The sequence below is a fragment of the Eriocheir sinensis genome, chromosome 5 (genome assembly GCF_024679095.1).
Source record: "Eriocheir sinensis breed Jianghai 21 chromosome 5, ASM2467909v1, whole genome shotgun sequence".
In the NCBI taxonomy this organism is placed as follows: Eukaryota; Metazoa; Arthropoda; class Malacostraca; order Decapoda; family Varunidae; genus Eriocheir; species Eriocheir sinensis.
In genome coordinates, this window is record NC_066513.1 from 424,335 (window position 1) to 444,334 (window position 20,000).

The 20,000-nt window shown below is 47.7% G+C and overlaps 2 long non-coding RNA genes across 3 annotated transcripts in view; one reads left to right on the forward strand and one right to left on the reverse strand.

The window, feature by feature from the left end:
* LOC126983303 (uncharacterized) overlaps nt 1-19,328 on the forward strand; it is a 75,070-nt gene extending 55,742 nt beyond the window's left edge. For both annotated transcript variants that reach the window (XR_007735775.1, XR_007735774.1), the window contains exon 3: nt 18,714-19,328. This is a non-coding gene — a long non-coding RNA (uncharacterized LOC126983303). The remainder of the gene's footprint in view (nt 1-18,713) is intronic.
* LOC126983312 (uncharacterized) lies at nt 13,698-16,060 on the reverse strand. The gene is made up of 3 exons (XR_007735780.1): nt 14,758-16,060; nt 14,392-14,633; nt 13,698-14,269 (listed from the first exon to the last, which is right to left on the reverse strand). It is a non-coding gene; the product is annotated as an uncharacterized LOC126983312 (long non-coding RNA).
* Nucleotides 19,329-20,000: the final 672 nt, after the last annotated feature.

A 20,000-nucleotide genomic window follows, 5' to 3' on the forward strand; every position in this document is an offset into this window, starting at 1 on the left:
CTATATATTTTTACCTTCTTTCTCTCTCTTCAACTTCACTTCTCCTTTTAAACTGCATCTTCCTCTCCTTTAAATCTCATCTTCCTACATTCTCTTCACCTTCGCTAACACATTAATAACATCCACATCAGTCTCCCTTTCCATCTTTAGCTCATGACTTCCGTTCTCTCGTCTTCTTTTTGCAAGCGTCAGAGAGTTCGGGCCCTTAAAGGCATCAGAGGGCCCTTATAGTCTGCCCTTAACAAGCCTTCAATGTGTGCTTATCCTGGCCCTAAGTGACCCTCTGTGCGACTCGTGCCCTTTGCTATACCCTTCCCGCCTCCCTTTGTGACTAGACGAGGAGGAAAGGGAAGGGAGGAAGAGGAAGAGGAGGAAGGAAGGGAGGAAAGAGGAAGATGAGGAAGGAAGGGACAGGAGGAGAAGGCGGAAGGGAGAGAGGAAAGGAGATAGAAAAAGAGGAAAATCAAGAGGAGGAACAAGAAGAAAAGAGCAAGAGGATAAGGAGAGGAAGAAAAGAAGGGAACAAAAAGAAAAGGGAAGGAGAATGAGAGAAGGAAAACGAAGCAATAAAAGAAGAAAGGAAAGGGAAGAGAGAAGAGAAATTGAGATGACTGAATGGCAGAAGAAGGGAATGAAGGAAGGGAATAGAAGACAGGAGGAGGAGGAGGAGGAGGAGGAGGAGGAGGAGGGTATCGACAGTGGCCGCGGTTTTTTTGCGGGTCCAAGGCTGAAAAAAATAGCGGCAAAATAGCGACTCAGAAGAAGGAAAACGAAGCTCACGAACGTAATTTATGAGGCGGTGAGCGTGTGATTATAGCTGTCTTGGCCCCCCTCCCCTTCCTTCCCCTCCCCCTCCCCATCTCCATCCTCCCCTTCCCTCCCCATTTCCATTCTCCCCTTCCCTCCCCATCTCCATCCTCCCCGTCTTCTCCCATCTCCCCTTCTTCCCCCATCTCCCTCCTCTCCTTCCTTCCCCATGCATCTCCCCCTCCTCTCCTGCCTTCTTCCTCCTCCTCCTCCTCCTCCCCTTACTTAGAACGTAGTAGGGCACATTTAAGACTTATGGCTGAGTCACACTATACGTAAAGTGACCGGCACGGAGCGTACCGTTCCGGACCGACAAAATATTCTTCAATGGGAAAGCCATTGCTGTGTTCACACTGCCACGGACCTGCACGTCTCCGGCGCGGACCGTCACCAGCACGTGCCGGTCGGGATTGTCGGCGAGAATATTTTGCAGGTCCGCGGCGCTACGGCCCGGCCCGGAGCCTGTCAGTGTTGGGTGGTGTGAACACGCTGCCGTCACCGACCGGCACCTGCACAGCAGACAGGCGTGGCCTCGGGGAGCGTAGCACCGCATGCATTCATTTATTCATTCTCTCTCTCTCTCTCTCTCTCTTCTTTCGCTGTTATTGTCTCCCTAAATGATGTGTCTCTTTTAGTGATGGTGTCCTCAAGTAGATTTAGCAAGTCATGAGCCTGATGTCTGGGCCATGGAGGTCTGGACAGCCTGAAATACTGATGGAACTTTTGTTCGTCGTGCATCAGTTCTTTGTAAAGTGTTGAATATTCTCTTTCTGTTTTCCTTTTCTTTAATGATTTATGCACCCAAAGTCTTTTGTTTTTCTTTTGGAGATTTTCATTTTCCTCTTCTTCCATAAGAAGTGCTAGCACTGCCAAGTCATCGGCACTAATATTCTCGAGCATGGTCGGCACAGCTGTCCGGGCTGGAGGGCAGCATCGTGCTGCTGAGAAAGAGACGGTGGGAGCAGCACGGTGGTGTCGGTCCATGACGGTCCCGTGCAGGTCCGGGCCGTTTACGTGCTGGTGTCGTGTGAACACACATGCTGCTGCCGGTCCGTTACGGCCCCGTTCAGGTACGGTCACGCGCCGTAAACGTGCTGGTGTAGTGTGAATCGGCCTTTAAGGGGGTCATCTAAGGGCAGGGTAAGCACACACCAAAGTCTTCAAGGCCAGCAAGCATACATAACGTTACTTTAAAGGGCGAAAAAAACGTCAGAAAACACACACCGCGGCGACTTAAAGAGGAGGAAAAAGCACCGAACGGGAGTCTTGGAGCCGAAGGACGGAGAAGGCACGCGGCGAGGAGTCAGGAAGGGCAGGCGGTAGGTAGGGATTTTATGGGCAGAAAAAGCGTCTCTACGGGTGTGGGGAAGCGGCGAGCGGTGCCTAGGTCGCTACGCTCAGACACTTCCGCCTCTCACATCGACTATTCTCTAAGGCCGCAAGGGAGATTAATTTGGGTTCTCATGAGTGTTTCTTTAGGTTCACGGTACAGAAGAAGGGTCAACCTACCACCAGGGTCATAAAACTACCAGTGGAAATGCTCATAACTCCTGGGAAAGCCTTGTTAAATGTGTGTTCTCTCGCATCAACAATTTTAAAAGGTCTAAAAGGAGATTAATCGGGTTCTCATGAGTGTTTCTTTAGGTTCATGGTACAGAAAAAGGGTCAAACTACCACCAGGGTCATAAAACTACCAATGGAAATGCTCATAACTCCTGGGAAAGCCTTGTTAAATGTTTGTTCTCTCGCATCAACAATTTCCAAAGTTCGAGAAGGAGATTAGTCGGGTTCTCATGAGTGTTTCTTTAGGTTCACGGTGCAAAAGATCACCAGGGTCATAAAACTACCCATGGAAATGCTCATAACTCCTGGGAAAGCCTTGTTAAATGTGTGTTCTCTCGCATCAACAGTTTCCAAAGGACGAAAAGGAGATTAATCGGGTTCTCATGAGTGTTTCTTTAGGTTCACGGTGCAGAAGATCACCAGGGTCATAAAACTACCCATGGAAATGCTCATAACTCCTGGGAAAGCCTTGTTAAATGTTTGTTCTCTCGCATCAACAATTTCCAAAGGACGAAAAGGAGATTAATCGGGTTCTCAGGAGTGTTTCTTTAGGTTTATGGTACAGAAGAAGGGTCAAACTACCAGCAGGGTCATAAAACTACCAGTGGAAATGCTCATAACTCCTGGGAAAGCCTTGTTAAATGTGTGTTCTCTTGCATCAACAGTTTCCAAAGGACGAAAAGGAGATTAATCGGGTTCTCAGGAGTGTTTCTTTAGGTTTATGGTACAGAAGAAGGGTCAAACTACCAGCAGGGTCATAAAACTATCAGTGGAAATGCTCATAACTCCGAGAAAAGCCTTGTTAAATGTTTGTTCTCTCGCATCAACAATTTCCAAAGGACGAAAAGGAGATTAATCGGGTTCTCATGAGTGTTTCTTTAGGTTCACGGTGCAGAAGAAGGGTCAAACTACCACCAGGGTCATAAAACTACCAGTGGAAATGCTCATAACTCCTGGGAAAGCCTTGTTAAATGTGTGTTCTCTCGCATCAACAATTTCCAAAGGCCGAGGAGATTAGTCGGGTTCTCAGGAGTGCTTTTTCACGTTCATGGTGCAGAATCTTTGTCAGCCTACCACCAGGGTCATAAGACTGCCCATGGAAGTACTAGCAGCGCCTAGGAAAGCCTTGCCAAATGTGTGTGTGTGTGTGTGTGTGTGTGTGTGTGTGTGTGTGTGTGTGTGTGTGTGTGTGTGTGTGTGTGTGCTTGGACCCCGAAATGTCTAGGATTATGGCCCCATACAGACCCGGAAGACGTGGTTTAAGTGGTATCTTGCTTAACGAGTGAGCTTGTAAAATATGTACCGGGAAAGATAGATAGATAGACAGATATATATAGATAGATAGATACACAGATAGGTAGAGAGCGAGAGAATAATGTACAGTTAACCTAAGAAGTATATGAGCAACTTATAAGGAAGGAAGATATGGAGAGAAAAGATTTGGGTATACTTTGAGAAACAGGAAGTGAGTACGGTATCATGGATTAGGGAACAGATAAGTCGTAGATAGTATTAGGAGTAGAAGACAGTGTTAGTAGTAGAGACATTGTTAGTAATAGACAGTAGTAAAAGTAGTAGACAGTATAAGTAGTAAGAGATAGTATTAGTGGTAGAAATAGTGTCAGTGGTAGAAAATTGTATAAGGAGATAACAGGGAATGTTAAATCATGCGTGGAACTCCTAGAACAGACGGACAACTCCTAGAACAGACGGACAACTCCTAGAACAGACGAACAAACAAAGTAACGGAGTGTCGACCCAGGCATTGTAGAAGACGGAGCAGACAGACGGAGGACCAGATGGAGAGGTGAAGTTACATGAAGAGTAAGAAGAAGAACAGATAGCGAAGTTACTACATATGGAAAAAAGAGATTGTGAGAGGTGAAGGAAGGAGGAAATATAGGAGAAAGAAATTGGTGAATGAGAATGAGATAGAAGTTAGAGGAAGAAGAAGAAGAAGAAGAAGAAGAAAAGACGGCGAAGTTACTACATATGGAAAAGAGATTGTGAGGTGAAGGAAGGAGAAAATAAAGGAGAAAGAAAGTGAGGAATGAGAATGAGATAGAAGTTAGAGGAAGAAGAAGAAGAAGAAGAAGAAGAAGAAGAAGAAGAAGAAGAAGAAGAAGACAGCGAAGTTCACATGGAATAAAAGAGATTGTGAGAGGTGAAGGAAGGAGGAAATATAGGAGAAAGAAATTGGTGAATGAGAATGAAATGGAGGTTAGATGAAGAGTAAGAAGAGCAAAAGACAGCAAAGTTATATATGGAAGGAAAAAAAAAAAGATTGTAAGATGAAGGAAAGAGGAAATGGAGGAGGAGAAAGAAACTGATGAATGAGAATAAGTTAGAAGGTAGAGTTAGACTAAGAAGAGACAGCAAAGTTATATATGGAGAAAAAGGTTGAAGTGAAGGAAGGAGAAAATGAAGGAGAAAGAAACTGATGAATTGAGATAGAAGGTAGATGAAGAAGAAGAAGAAGAGACAGCGAAGTTATATATGAAAAAAAAAAAGTTGAGGTGAAGGAGGAGGAAATGAAAGAGGAGAGAGAATCTGATGAATTAGAATGAGATAAAAGTTTGTTATAGGATGAAGGAGGAGGAGGAGGAGGAGAAGAATGGGGAGGAGAAGGAAAAGAAGGAGGAAGAGGAGGAGGAAAAAAGTGAATCAATGGAAGAAAAAAATAAAGACAAAGAACGAGAGAAAGACGCAAATTTAAAGGTCGAAGGAATAAAAAATAAAAAATAAAAATAAAAATAAAACTACCAATGACGATGAAAAAATAACGTAAAAAAAAGATACCAACAAAAACATTAAAAAGAAACAGATAAAAAATAACGTAAAAAAAAGATACCAACAAAAACAATAAAAAGAAACAGATAAAAAATAACGTAAAAAAAAGAAGAATTACAACAACTGGCAATGAACATGAGCGGAAAAAAAATAATATAAAAAAATAAAATAAATTGTCTAATGTAGGATTGCCAGCTGCTCTCTCTCTCTCTCTCTCTCTCTCTCTCTCTCTCTCTCTCTCTCTCTCTCTCTCTCTCTCTCTCTCTCTCTCTCTCTCTCTCTCTCTCTCTCATCATCAATATTAGCTATTACTAGTACATCAGAACAAAGGCCTTTCCCAACGTCCTCCACTCCTCTCTGTCTGGTGTTAGTGTGCTCCATCCTGCCCTGGTAAAGGTTCTAATTCCACCTCTCCACCTGGTCATCTGTCTGGTGTTAGTGTACTCCATCCTGCCCCGGTAAAGGTTCTAGTTCCACCTCTCCACCTGGTTCTCTGTCTGGTGTTAGTGTACTCCATCCTGCCCCGGTAAAGGTTCTAATTCCATCTCTCCACCTGGTCATCTGTCTGGTGTTAGTGTACTCCATCCTGCCCCGGTAAAGGTTCTAGTTCCACCTCTCCACCTGGTTCTCTTGCTGTGGTTTTATTCCTTCCATCTTGAAATTTGCGTTCATATTCAGCGTTACTTCTTTTTCTTCTATTGATCCACTTTTCTCTCCTCCTCCTCCTCCTCCTCTGCCTCCTCCTCCTTGCTATGATTGTTGAAATGACACGTAACTTTTCTGACTTATAGCACTGAGCGGGGCGGGGCGGGGCGGGGCGGGGCGAGGCGGGGCGCTTAGGAATGCCGTGCCAGCCTTGACCAGTCAGGGTTTTTGTCACTCACGCCCACACGCCGCCGCCACGCACACGCACGCGCCCGCCCGCCCGCCCGCACGCACACACACACAAAGGCGTAACAAAGGGAAGCATGAGAAAACTTGACACACACACACACACATCCCATCCTTGTAGTCCGCGTGTACTAAGCTGGCCTATCACCTCCACCACCACCACCACTTCCGTCATCACCACTACCAACACCACTACCACCATCACCACCGTCACCACCACCACCACTACCACCGTCATCACCACTACTACCAACACCACTACCACCATCGTCACCACCACCATCACTTCCGTCATCACCACCACCACAACCACCGTCATCACCACCACTACCAACACCACCACCACCATCGTCACCACCACCATCACTTCCGTCATCACCACCACCACAACCACCACCGTCATCACCACCACTACCAACATCAACAACGTCATCACAACTACTACCACCACCACCACCACTAGAGTCATCGTCATCACCACCACCACAACCACCATCGTCATCACCACCACTACCAACAATAACAACGTCATCACAACCATCACCATCACCACCACCACCACCACTACAGTCATCCTCATCACCACAACCACCACCACTACCAACAACAACAACGTCATCACAACCACCACTACAGTCATCGTCACCACCACCACCACCACCACCACTACAATCATCACCATTATTATTGTGACCGCCACCACCACCACCACCACCACGACCTTCCTACTCCCCATCAAGGTTACTGCTCTCTCTCTCTCTCTCTCTCTCTCTCTCTCTCTAACAGCTGTGACGCGGAAGGAAGTAAATTTAATCGAGACGAGACAAAAAAAAAAAAGTATTCGCTCGCTACTCTTGACTCCTCTTCCTCTTCTTCCTCCTCCTCTTCCTCTTCTTCCTCCTCCTCCTCCTCTTCCTCTTCTGCTTCCTCCTCCTCTTCTCCTCCTACTACTACTGCTACTTATCACACCTCTTCCTGCTCTTCGTCCATCATCCCTCACTACTACTACTACTATTACTACCATTACTACTACTAATACTACCACTACTACAACTATTACTACCATTACTACTACTACTACTAATACTACCACTACTACAACTATTACTGCCATTACAACTACTACTACTACTACTACTACTACTATTGGCATAATAATAATAATAATAATAATAATAATAATAATAATAATAATAATAATAATAATAATAATAATAATAATAAATCCCTTACATCTGATATACCACTCAACACCACCATCATCACCACTTCCATCACCACCAACACTACCCACCCCTACAGTACACCCTCATCATCACCACCACAACACCACATCAGCTCCACTTCAACACCAGAATGGAGTAGCAGGGCGGCGGCTAACTCCCTCAAGTCACTCAATTAGTCTCTCGGTGGTGGTGGTGATGGTGGTGGTGGTGGTGGTGGTGATGGGGCGTCACCCTCATAAGCGACCGGAGGAGCAGGAAATCTCTCTCTCTCTCTCTCTCTCTCTCTCTCTCTGGTGCATTTTTTAGCAATATTTTCATTTTAATTCGGGTTTCTCTCTCTCTCTCTCTCTCTCTGGTGCATTTTTTAGCAATATTTTCATTTTAATTCGGGTTTCTCTCTCTCTCTCTCTCTCTCTCTCTCTCTCTCTCTCTCTCTCTCTCTCTCTCTGGTGCATTTTTAGCAATATTTTCATTTTAATTCGGGTTTTTTTTCTCTCTCTCTCTCTCTCTCTCTCTCTCTCTCTCTCTCTCTCTCTCTCATCACCACATGAACTGAGGTCACGAGGTACAAATACACAGCAGTTCATCACCACCACCACCACCACTACCATCACCACCTCCCAGAACTAAACTTATCACCATAACAAACACTCGTCACCACCACCACCACCACCACCATCACGAAGTCCATAAAACAACACCACGTAACACCACATCACCACCACACATTTCATCACCACTCGACACCAAACACCAGACTTCAACACCACAATCACATGCAACACCACATAATAAACACCACCAGCACATGACTTCAACACCACATCAACACCACATCAACACCACCCCTCAACACCACATGACTTCAACAGCACCCCTTCAACATTACCCCTCAACACCACATATCAACACCACATGACTTCAACAGCACCCCTTCAACATCACCCCTCAACACCACCCAACACCACATGACTTCAACAGCACCCCTTCAACATCACCCCTCAACACCACCCAACACCACATGACTTCAACACTACCTCTCAACACCACCCAACACCACATGGCTTCAACAGCACCTCTCAACACCACCCAACACCACACATCAACACCACCTAACACCACATATCAACACCACATGACTTCAACACCACCACAGTTCCCTTTGTTGTCAGTGGCGGGGAAAATTGGTGATGTCTTTGTCTTCGTCATCACCACCCTCACCACCACCACCAACGTCAACACCACTTACCCATACACCATCATCACCACCGCATGAGTTCAACACCACTAAAACGTTTGCAAGTACTCACCACCACCACCACCACCACCACCATTACACTTTTTTTTATCATCACCATATCATACCACCACTGTCAACACCATCATCACCACCACCACCACCAATGTTCGTCACTACTAACACCATTTTTCATTAGCACTCAACACCATCACCACCACCACCACCACTCGTATGCATTCTCATCACCATCACCACCACCACCACTAATATTCATCACCACTAACACCATTTTTCATCACCAACCATCACCATCGCCACTTGTACGAATCCTCATCACCACCAACACCATTTTCATCACCACCACTCGTACGCATTCTCATCACCACGAACACCATTTTGCATCACCACCATCACCATCAACACCACTTCTCAACACCAGCACAGACACACACCGGCGTACGCGCGTCCCTCTCCCACGCGGCGTCACCCCAGACTGGCGGCGGTGCGGGTTGGTCGCTGTGCTGTCTGTCTTCCTGTTCCTCGCGTAGCCCAGCTGTTTGACGCTCCCATAATGCTCTCCCTCCCTCCCTCCCCTCCCTTCCCTCTTCCTCCTCCTCCTCTTCTCTTCCTCAATGCCCAGTTTTCCCCTACCTCCCTTTTTCCTTCTTTTTCTTTCATTTTTTTCTTTTTTTCTTTCTGTCTGTTCGTCTGGATGGATCTCTCTCTCTCTCTCTCTCTCTCTCTCTCTCTCTCTCTCTCTCTCTCTCTCTCTCTCTCTCTCTCTCTCTCTCTCTCTCTCTCTCTCTCTCTCTCTCTCTCTCCTGCATACACCCCGTTTTCCTCCTTCCCTCCCTCCCTTCTCTAGTATCCTGTTTTCCTCCACCTTACCTTAATCTCCCTTACCTTCTTTTCTTCCCTTCTTCAATACCCTGTCCTTTCCCTATCTTAATCTCCCTTTCCTCCTTTTCTCCCCTTCTTAAGAACCCTTCCTTCCTCTTCGTATCAAAATCTCCCTTTCCTTCTTTTCTCCTCTTCTCTTCATCTCCCTTCCTTTCCTTTCCCTATCTCAATCTCCCTTTCCTTCTCCCCTTCTCTTCATCTCCCTTCCTTTCCTTTCCCTATCTCAATCTCCCTTTCCTTCTCCCCTTCTCTTCATCTCCCTTCCTGTCCTTTCCCTATCTCAATCTCCCTTTCCTTCTCCCCTTCTCTTCATCTCCCTTCCTTTCCTTTCCCTATCTCAATCTCCCTTTCCTTCTCCCCTTCTCTTCATCTCGATTCCTGTCCTTTCCCTATCTCAATCTCCCTTCTTTTCATCTCCCTTCCTTTCCTTTCCCTATCTCAATCTCCCTTTCCTTCTCCACGTCTCTTCATCTCCCTTCCTGTCCTTTCCCTATCTCAATCTCCCTTTCCTTCTCCCCTTCTCTTCATCTCCCTTCCTGTCCTTTCCCTATCTCAATCTCCCTTCTCCAATACCCTGTCTTTCTCTATCTCCATCTCCCTTTCCTTCCCCCCTTCTCTTCATCTCCCTTCCTTTCCTTTCCTTATCTCAATGACCCTTCTTTTCTCCCTTATCCAACAACCTGTCTTCCTCTATCAAAATCTCCCTTCCCTTCATCTCCCTACCTCAATCTCCCTTCCTCACCCTAGCCTTCCTTCCACCTCATCCAACACCCTGCCTTCCCCTTCCTCGTCTCCCTTCTTCACCCTGTACCCTGTTTCTCCCTTCACCCTTAATGTTTCTCTCCCTCATCTCCCTTCTTTCACCCTGCACCCTGCCCTGCCATCGTCTCCCTCATCCTGCTGGCCCCCTCCCTCCTTCCCTCTCTCCCTCTTCTCCCTCTCTCCCTCCCTCCCTCACCACTTCCTCTCCCTCTTTACAACCTCTTTCCTCTCCCCTCCATTTCCCCTCCCTGTGGCTTCTCTCTCTCTCTCTCTCTCTCTCTCTCTCTCTCTCTCTCTCTCTCTCTCTCTCTCTCTCTCTCTCTCTCTCTCTCTACCTTATCTTCCTTTCTTTATTTTTTCTCTCTCTCTCTCTCTCTCTCTCTCTCTCTCTCTCTCTCTCTCTCTCTCTCTCTCTCTCTCTCTCTCTCTCTCTTCTACATTTAACTTTCCATTCCTTTCCTCTCCTTTCCTTTCCTTTCCTTTCTCTCTCTCTCTCTCTCTCTCTCTCTCTCTCTCTCTCTCTCTCTCTCTCTCTCTCTCTCTCTCTCTCTCTCTCTCTCTCTCATCTACTCATAACATTTCTTTCCTCCCTCTTATTTGTGCTAGATAGCTTAACTCTTTCCTCCCTCCCTCTCTCCCTTCCCTCCCTCTCTCCTTTCCTTTCCTAACTGTCCCTCCTTCATCTCCTGTCCTCTCCCCTCCCTCCCTCTCCTTCCCTCCACGCTCTCACTGATGCCTCTCACGTTCATTCTCTCTCTCTCTCTCTCTCTCTCTCTCTCTCTCTCTCTCTCTCTCTCTCTCTCTCTCTCTCTCTCTCTCTCTCTCTCTCTCTCTCTCTCTCTCTCTCTCTCTCATGGTATTTCTTTTTTTCCTTCTTTTTCTTTCATTCACGCCCTCCACCTTCCTTCCTCTCCCTCCTCCTCCTCCTCCATTCATGCCCTTCCAACCACTCTCCCTTAATAATCTTCCCTTTGCATCCCTTTCCCACACTTGACTACCCCCTTCTCTCACCCTCCCTTCCTCCTCCCTCCTTCACGCCCTTCACGCTCTCTTTCCCTTCATATCTTCTCCTTCCTTCCTCGGGTCGGTGTCCCGCGCCACTTAAGTCATTACAGCCTCGCCAAGCCACAAACGCTCCTCACAAACTGACTCACTGCCTCTTCTCCGCCGCCGCCGCCGCCACCTTCGTGCACCAAGATTTACTCACTTTTTTCTTCCCCGGAGATAAAGAGGCAGTTCAAGGGGTGCAGGAGAGGTAAAGACATAAGGTAAAGACAACTCAGGGGTCACTAACGCGATTTTCCAATAAAGACACAAGAGGTCATCGGCTCCACGGCTTTCCATGCACGTCTTGCTAAGGGTCAAATTCCTCAACATTTCGGCGCCCAGGCACACACATTTGACAAGGTTTTCGAGGAAGTTTGGGTCATTTCCAGGGGTGTAGTTTTTTGGCCCTGGTGGTAGTTGAGTCATTCTTCTGTGCCATGAACCTACAAGCACACTCGAACCTGACTGATCTTTTCGGCCTCTGGAGACAGTTGGCCCGAGTGGCGGAAGCGTCTGAGAACACCGACTAAGTTCCTCCAAAGAACATCAGCTTCCCCCCCCTCCCCCCGGCACTGCCCCCCCACCTGCCCCTGCCCCGTGCAGTTCTAGTCTCCTCGCCCCGTTGCTCCACGAAACTGGCCCCGCCTCGCGCCCCTCCGCCCCGCCTCGCGGCGTCGCCATGAATAATCATGAGTCTGGACGAACATAACGCTGCTCCTCGGCGACACGCAGGGCCCGGGAGGCGCGGCGCAGGAAACACCGCGCCGCCTCCACCCTCCCGCGACGCCCCCACGCCCTCACACTCTCTAAGTCAACACATCAAAAAACTATTATTCAAACACACACACACACACACACACACACACACACACACTTGGCAAGAGGGGCGTCGCCACTTACAGGGGCGGGGCACTCCGCCACCGCGTCCCGCAGCTGCAGTTGCAATAACAGCGGCGGCGGCATCGGTGCCTGGGCCAGACTAGTCCGGAAGTTGAAGCGAGCCACTTCCCGGCGTGCCGAGTGTGCGCGCCGGGCCCAAACAACTCTGGCAGTGCCCGGCGCGGGGCGCGGCGGGCAGGTGAGGCACCGCCCGGCCCGCCGCCCCCGGCACCTGCTGCAGCCTGTCCCGCCGGCCCTCCCGCAGCCTTTGTCTGCCCAGGCGCGGCGCGGGGCGAACACCCGTCACTGCCGCGGCGGGGCACACACACACACACACACACACACACACACACACACACACACACGGGGCTATTTTTGGACAGTGACGCGAAGCTTTTGTTCCTCAACCAAACACCCGCGACGCCGCCGCCTGGTGACCCGCGGCCCGAGGCACCTCGCCCAGGGCCACCGTGGAGGGCCACAGTTCTCTCTCTCTCTCTCTCTCTCTCTCTCTCTCTCTCTCTCTCAACGCCCATTCATCCAGCAAAGGTTTGGTTGTTGGGAATCATAACACTCCACCTTGACAAGCCCGCTCTTCACGACCAACTCCTCCTCCTCCTTCTTCTTCTTCTTCTTCTTCTTCTTCTTCTTCTTCTTCTTCTTCTTCTTCTTCTCCTCCTCCTCCTTCTCCTCCTCCACCTGTCTGCCTCACGTGACGCTGCCTTCCCCTTTGGTTTGTTTGTTTGTTTACATGTTTACGTGTTTCTTTTTTCTTTACTTCTTGATTCATGTTTTCTATCTTTCGTTGTTTATTTATCACGGCAGCGACTTCATTAATTATTTACTATACCACACACACACACGCACACACGCGCACACACACACACACACACACACACACACACACGAGGGCGGAATCAGTTGCTTTTTCTTTGTCTGTGTTTTTTACCTCCCTGCCGGCTTCCCTTCCTCCTCCCCTACCCTTGCCTCCGCCCCTACCCTTATCTCCCCTCCATTGCCTCCTCTACCCTTGTCTTCTCTGCCTTTCCCTTCCCTATCCTTCCCTCCCCTTCCTTTACCTTCCCTTCCCTTCTCTCCCCTCCCCTTCCCTCCCATCCGCTTCCCTTCCTTACCCTACTTCATTTCCCCTACCCTCCCCTTCTCTTCCCTTCCTTACCCTGTTTCATCTCCCCTCCCCTCCCCTTCTCTTCCCTTCCTTACCCTGCTTCACCTCCCCTACCCTTCCCTTCTCTCCCCTTATTTTCCCTCCCCTTTCCTCCCCTCCTCCTCCCTTCCTTACCCTGCTTCATTTCCCCTACCCTTCCCTTCTCTCCCCTTACTTCTCCTACCCTCCCCTCCTCTTCCCTTCCTTACCCTGCTTCACCTCCCCTACCCTTCCCTTCTCTCCCCTTTCCTCCCCTTCCTCCTCCCTTCACCTCCCCACCTCTTTCCCTTCTCTCCCTTTACTCCTACCCTCCCCTTCCCTCCCCACCTCTTCCCTTCCTTACCCTGCTTCACCTCCCCTACCCTTCCCTTCTCTCCCCTTACTTTCCCTCCCCTTCCCTCCCCTCCTCTTCCCTTCCCTACACTTGCTTTACCTCCCTCTCCCTTACTTCCCATAATAATAATAAAATAATAATAATAACAACAACAAAAATAACAACACTTCTGGCCCTAAAATCTTATCTGCTAAGCGTCAAGACAACGTGTAATATTTTCTTTGTTAGTTTGGACATAAATACCACCAATGTTTTCTTTAATGTCTTTTAATTCATTCCTCTTGCCACTCTGTCACTCTGGTTGCTCATCTCTTTCTAATCTCGTCTACCTACGCGTGATATGACCTGCCCTGCGACGGAGATGAGCACCGGAGCCACGCGCAGCCATAGCGTATGCCATTATTTTAACTTTGCTAAATCTACTTGTTACTCATCCTCACTGGAATACACTTTAACCTTTGTCTTGTTCCCTGAATCATGATGCTCGCTTTCTTTATCTCTACGTCATTACTAACTTTTACTTTTTACTCACCTCACTTCACCTCAACTTTGTCTCCTTCCCTGAATCATAATAATCCCTTAATCATAATCTCCATCTCATCTCTATTCACCTCACCTTCCTATGCCTCATTTTCTTACCTCTCTATACCTCACCTAACCTTTGTCTTCGTTCCCTAACCCATAATACTTGCTTGCTATATCTCTCCATCTAACTTCAATTCATCTTAACTTCTTGTATCTCACCTTCCTATATTTCATCTTCCTAAGTATATATACCTTACCTCACCTTCGTTCCCTAACCCATAACACTTGCTTGCTATATCTCTCCATCTGGCCTCAATTCATCTTAACTTCTTGTATCGCTTCTCCTTCCTATATTTCATCTTCCTAAGTATCTATACCTTACCTTACCTCACCTTCGTTCCCTAACCCATAATACTTGCTTGCTATATCTCTCCATCTGGCCTCAATTCATCTTAACTTCTTGTATCTCACCTTCCTATATTTCATCTTCCTAAGTATCTATACCTTACCTTACCTTCGTTCCCTAACCCATAATACTTGCTTGCTATATCTCTCCATCTGGCCTCAATTCATCTTAATTCTTGTATCGCTTCTCCTTCCTATATTTCATCTTCCTAAGTATATATACCTTACCTCACCTTCGTTCCCTAACCCATAATACTTGCTTGCTATATCTCTCCATCTAACCTCAATTCATCTTAACTTCTTGTATCTCACCTTCCTATATTTCATCTTCCTAAGTATATATACCTTACCTTACCTTACCTTCGTTCCCTAACCCATAATACTTGCTTGCTATATCTCTCCATCTGGCCTCAATTCATCTTAATTCTTGTATCGCTTCTCCTTCCTATATCTCTCTACCTTTCTATCTCTCTCTCCCCTTTACATTGATTCACCTCTACTTCCTATATCTTTCCTTAATATATATCTGTCTACCTTCCTCTATCTTCCTATATCACTTTACTTCAACTCAGCTTCCTATCTCTCTAACTTCCTATACCTGTACAGCTCACCTTACCTAACCTCACCTAACCCTTTGTCTCGCTCCCTAACCAATACGTACTCGCTTCCCACACCCTCCACGTCACACCCACCTCAAACTTCTCACACAATTCACCCACCTCGATTTTCCTCAACCTTTGTCTTACCTTCTCTTTCTCTATTTTTATGCCCTCGAGCTGTTTCCATTGACGTAACACATGATAAGTACCCGCTTCCCACACTCTCCACGTCACCCCCAGATCATATTTTTACTCAATTCACTAACCTTACCTCAATTTGCCTCAACTCTTTGTCTTGCCTTCTCTTTCTCTATTTTTATGCCATCAAGCTGTATCCTTTGATCCACCCCATGATATGTACCCGCTTCCCACACTCTCCACGTCACCCCCAGATCATAGTTTTACTCAATTCACTAACTTAACCTCGATTTACCTTAACTCCCTGTCTTGCCTTCTATTTATTTTTACGCCCTCGAGCTGAACCCATTGACGCAACTAACCCGTGATACGTGCTCGCTTCCTACACTGTCCACGTCACACCCAACTCATTTTTTCACCCAATTCACCGTTTCCGTTAGCACCGTCGCCTCCTGACCCAACAGCTCGAGGGGGATGACTTGCTGGTTTTCTTGGGGACGTCGTGGGCCCTTCGCGTCCCTCAATCACACTTCCTGGTCAGAGGCGAGGCGAGAGGGAAGGGATTGAGTGGAGGGAAAGAGAGTGTGTATAATCTAGTATTCTTAAACGTATCGCCCCTTCAGATCGCCTGTTTGAAGAGCCTCTCGTGGAAGGTGCTGGGATTCTCTTGGACTGTTTCGTGATGCTGGTGACAGGGATAGGGTTGAGAGGAGGGACGGGGTGTGTATAATCTAGTACTCTTAAACGTATCAGACCTTCAGTTCGCCTATTTGAAAAGCCTCTCGTGGAAGGTGCTGGGATTCTCATGGACTGTTTTGCGATGCTGGTGACAGGGATAGGGTTGAAGGGAGTGATGGGGTGTGTATAATCTAGTATTCTTAAACGTATCACCCCCTTCAGATCACCCGTTTGAAGAGCCTCTCGTGGAAGGTGCTGGGATTCTCATGGACTGTTTTGCGATGCTGGTGACAGGGATAGGGTTGAAGGGAGTATTCTTAAACGCCTCACCCCCTCAGATCACCCGTTTGAAGAGCCTCTCGTGGAAGGTGCTGGGATTCTCATGGACAGTTTCAAGATGCTAGTGACAGGGAAAGGATCGAGAGGAGGGAGCTGAGGGAAGGGGTGTGTATAATCTAGTACTCTTAAACGTATCAGACCTTCAGTTCGCCTATTTGAAGAGTCTCTCGTGGAAGGTGCTGGGATTCTCATGGACAGTTTCAAGATGCTAGTGACAGGGAAAGGATGGAAGGGAGGGAACTTAGGGAAGGGGTGTGTATAATCTAGTATTCATCAACGCCTCACCCCCTCAGATCACCTGTTTGAAGAGCCTCTCGTGGAAGGTGCTGGGATTCTCATGGACTGTTTTGCGACGCTGGTGACAGGGAAAGGATCGAGAGGAGGGAGCTGAGGGAAGGGGTGTGTATAATCTAGTACTATTAAACGTATCAGACCTTCAGTTCGTCTATTTGAAAAGCCTCTCGTGGAAGGTACTGGGATTCTCATGTGGACTGTTGACAGGAAAGGGACGGGGTGTGTATAATCTAGTATTCTTAAACGTATCAGACCTTCAGTTCGCCTATTTGAAAAGCCTCTCGTGGAAGGTGCTGGGATTCTCATGGACTGTTTCGTGATGCTGGTGACGGTTTGACGCGGCCTCTGCACCACGCCCGAGGAGAGTCACCCATGAAAGTCTGGTTAGTCTCCTCTGTGGCCTTGGGGAATAGTAAAAAAGGGAGCTCGGAACGTTTGATAATACTGACCTTTCTTTTCCCTATTTCCCGCTGCCTCAGAGGGGATGGGAAGTACTGGGAAGGGAAGTTAAAATATCCTACTCCTATTTCTCACTCTCTTACTCCTTACTCTAACCTAACTCCTATTTCTTATACTGTTCAACTCCTCAGTCTCTGCTATCTACTCTTTCCTTAATCCCTACTCCTACTCCTTACTCCCCTACTCCTTATTTTCTACTCACTCCTCCTCTCTCCTTACCCCATTACTGTTCTTCTACTCCTCATTCTACTATCTACTCTTTTCTTAAACCCTCCTCCTCCTCCTCCTCCTTACTCCCCTACTCCTTATTTTCTACTCACTCCTCCTCTTTCCTAACGCCATACTGTTCTACTCCTCATTCTACTATCTACTCTTTTCTTAATCCCTCCTCCTCCACCTACTCCTTACTCCCTTTGGCTCATTTCTCACTCCTAGCTCTCCCTTTTCCTACTCCTTAATCCTCCCAATTCCCTTTCTAGTTTCTTATTACTAATGGGTATAATCCTCACTCCTTTCTACTCCCCACTCCCCACTCCCAACGTCCTCTTTCTTCTCTTTTACTCCCCATAATTCGCTTCTTGGTTCCCTTTCTCTCCTTTCTACTCCCCACTCCCCATTGCTTACTCCTTTACTCTCCACTCCCCCTTCCCAATTTCTTACTCCACACAATTCCCTCTCTACTCCCTCTTCTCACTCACCACTCCTTTTCACTCCCCACTCTAGACTTCCTACTCTCCACTCCCCACTCCCAACGTCCCCTTCCATATCTCTCACTCCCCACAATTACCTTCCTGTTCTATTCTCCCTACTAACTCCTTCTACTCCCCACGGCTTATTCCTTCACTCCCCATTCCCCACTTCCTTCTGTTCACTCCCTACTCCCTTCCCCACAAAAGGCTTCTCAAGGACACCACCACCACCACCACCACCACCGCCACCATCGCCGCCCACATAACCACGACCACCTCCGCCCACGTCACCACCACCGCTACCACCGCCGCCCACACTAACAGGAGGGCCACCACCATTATCACCACCATCACCACCACCACCACCACCGACACCTAACCGCCGCGCCGCCCACACGGATACCTTCACCACCACCACCACCTCAACCACCACCTTTGAACAGCCACGCCGCCCACACGGACACCTCCACCTCCACCACCACCACCACCACCACCATTCAGGGGTCTCAGGGTGGATAGAGAACGATACCAATACAACAACACAACTCCAGTCACAACACCTCATCACCACTCACCACCATCACCTATACGACCCTACACCACAACCACCACCACCACCACCACCTATACCACCACAACCACCACCACCACCCGCACACCGTCCTCCGTCCAAGGGAAGAAGGCCAGAGACACACACACACACACACACACACACACACTGATCAGTTCTAGTTTTCCATGGGTTCTAAGATGTATTCAGAGACACAAGAAGAGAACCAGGTGGAGAGATGAGAATAGAACCTTTACCGGGGCAGGATGGAGCACACTAACACCAGACAGAGAACCAGGTGGAGAGATGGAATTAGAACCTTTACCGGGCAGGATGGAGCACACTAACACCAGACAGAGAACCAGGTGGAGAGATGAGAATAGAACCTTTACCGGGGCAGGATGGCGCACACTAACACCAGACAGAGAACCAGGTGGAGAGATGGAATTAGAACCTTTACCGGGGCAGGATGGAGCACACTAACACCAGACAGAGAACCAGGTGGAGAGATGGAATTAGAACCTTTACCGGGGCAGGATGGAGCACACTAACACCAGACAGAGAACCAGGTGGAGAGATGGAATTAGAACCTTTACCGGTGCAGGATGGAGTACACTAACACCAGACAGAGAACCAGGTGGAGAGATGGAATTAGAACCTTTACCGAGGGCAGGATGGAGTACACTAACACCAGACAGATGACCAGGTGGAGAGATGGAATTAGAACCTTTGCCGGGCAGGATGGAGTACACTAACACCAGACAGAGAACAAGGTGGAGGACGCAGGGAAATAAATTTGTGGTAGAATGAACTTGTAATAGCTATTAATGATAAATGAAGGAGGAGAAAGAAGTGGAGGAAGGGAAAGTGGAACAAAAGGTGGAACAGAGTGGAAAGGAAACAATAGAGAGGAATAAAGAGGGAAAGCTTCTGGAGGATTTTTTTTTTATATCTAAGTCATCGCTTGATTTAATTCTCTTCGCTTTCCTTTTAAATACGAGAAGTTCCGGAAGTGATATGAAAGGTCTCTCTCTCTCTCTCTCTCTCTCTCTCTCTCTCTCTCTCTCTCTCTCTCTCTCTCTCTCTCTCTCTCTCTCTCTCTCTCTCTCTCTCTCTCTCTCTCTCTCAGGCAGATACACAACCACACAGTAATAGATAAATAAACAGATGTAGATATATAGACAGATGGACAGATAGATAGATAGATAGAAAGATAGACAGATGGATGGAGTGATATGTTCAACGAAATCACGGCAATACTACTTCTACTATTACTACTATTACTATTACTACTACTACTACTACTACTACCACTACTACCCCGCAATACAAGAGGCGTTTTGAGCCCATTATTTATTATTATGGTTTGGTATATCATTGAAAAAACAAAAGAAGACGTGAGCAGTGATAACGATAGGGAGGAAGGAGAGGCGTGGTGGTGGTGGTGATGGTGGTGGTGGTGATGGTGGTGGTGAGGGGGAGGGTGAGGGGGGTGAGGGGGAGTCACCACCTGCTGGGAACTTCCTGTCTGTCTGTGCAGCCTCTGAGGGACAGCTGTGTGTGTGTGTGTGTGTGTGTGTGTGTGTGTGTGTGTGTGTGTGTGTGTGTGTGTGAAGAAGACGAAGAAGAAAAAGTGGAGGTAGAAAATGATATGAAAAAAAAAAATAACGAAGAAGAAGAAGAAGAAGAAGAAGAAGAAGAAGAAGAAGAGGAAGAAACA